Source organism: Etheostoma spectabile, chromosome 10, assembly GCF_008692095.1.
Source record: "Etheostoma spectabile isolate EspeVRDwgs_2016 chromosome 10, UIUC_Espe_1.0, whole genome shotgun sequence".
Classification (NCBI taxonomy): domain Eukaryota; kingdom Metazoa; phylum Chordata; class Actinopteri; order Perciformes; family Percidae; genus Etheostoma; species Etheostoma spectabile.
Genome location: NC_045742.1, coordinates 11,831,648 through 11,833,181, shown reverse-complemented (window position 1 = coordinate 11,833,181; position 1,534 = coordinate 11,831,648). Strand labels below are relative to the sequence as shown.

At 37.2% G+C, this 1,534-nt stretch overlaps 2 long non-coding RNA genes across 2 annotated transcripts in view; both read left to right on the top strand.

Moving 5' to 3' along the window:
- The window catches only part of LOC116696768 (uncharacterized), a 59,099-nt gene that overhangs the window by 26,015 nt on the left and 31,550 nt on the right, over nucleotides 1-1,534 (top strand). The window lies entirely within an intron of this gene.
- The window catches only part of LOC116696769 (uncharacterized), a 15,388-nt gene that overhangs the window by 4,359 nt on the left and 9,495 nt on the right, over nucleotides 1-1,534 (top strand). The gene's annotated exons all lie outside the window — the stretch shown is intronic.

Sequence of the window (1,534 nt, the reverse complement as noted above, 5' to 3'; positions counted from 1 at the left end):
TGTATTTGTACCAGTGTTTCCGCTGGTAACTCTACTATCGCGGCCGCCAAGAACACAGAAGTTATTGAATGCAACTAACTTCAGTTGGTAGAGTAACAGCGTGTGAGACGGAGCTGCTGGACCTGGACCTGACCAGAGATGTGACTCATGGTCAGAATATCATAGTTCATAAAAATGCAGCGCAGTGACGATACAGACATTTCATACACACAACGTGTGTATCCGCCGTTCGACCCTTGCCCGACCCGTTCATAATAAGTCAGCCGTCTGTGAGTAGCGTCCATCACACTCCCGCTCGCAGTTATAAATAGCTTACGTGACAATAAAATTTATTTTGGCTCAAATCAACAAATAATCGTGAGAATAATCGTGATCAAAATTCTGATCAAAATAATCGTGATTATCATTTTGCCCATAATCGTACATCCCTATTGTGTAGTGTGCATGACTTTTCTTCCTGTATTTCGAATGTTCATTAAAATAATGTTACAGAGGAACATGCAAGTTCGTATCACTATTTCACTAACCTGCATTCGAGGAAAACGTTAGCACCAAACTAGCTTCTTCAGTGCGTGGCAGCACCCTCTGGTAGACGTCTTCTCTCAGATCCACTTGGATCTAAGGAACCCAAGTCAGATTCAGTCCAAAGTACACTCAATCAGGTTCTGCCTTGTTTTACTGTCACGGGTCTCAGGTCTTTAAATTAGTAACTATGTAAAAATGTCTATTGCCCATTTGACTGCAGAATGTTTTATTGTAGTTGCGGTAGTTGAAAACAAGCTTTTCAATTATTTCTATGAATAATTTATGAAATTAGTTTGCAGGAAAATATTATTATAAGCTGCTCTTTTCCATTGATGCTAATTTATAGCAAGGTACTTTCTCTATTAGGGTCTTTTCAGGTCGATCGCATTTTGCACCATGTCTAATTATTCTAAGGTATATTTGATTGGATTTAACTGAGCTTAAGTTCCCTCCAGATTTGGTCTTTCTTTTCTGAAAAGTAATATAAGCACGTCTGAGTCAGGTAGGTTTCTTAGACCTCTACTATACGGCCAAATTTATTATGTTCTGTTTTTTGAAAATAAAATATAATACAAACACGAGACAGCTTAAGAGTAGACAGAACTCATGGAGGAAGGCAAAAGTTTAGGGTTGCAGAGCGCACCAGAACACAATAGAATATTCCCAGTTTGCAAAGTAAATGGAACTCGTCAACATTGTTATATTAATTATTTAAGATATGTTAATAATAATAATAATAATACATTTTATTCAAAGACGCCTTTCTTGGCACTCAAGGACGCCACACAGGGAATTCCTAAATTAAGAACAGCAAAACAAATACTATACAGCAAAACAAAACAAATACTATACAGCAAAACAAAACAAATACTATACAGCAAAACAAAACACATACTATACAACAGCAAAACAAATACTATACAGCAAAACAAAACAAATACTATACAGCAAACTATTGGGTTTAGGGGGGCAGTAGACAAGACAACTTGCAGACAGCAGATTCAAAGGA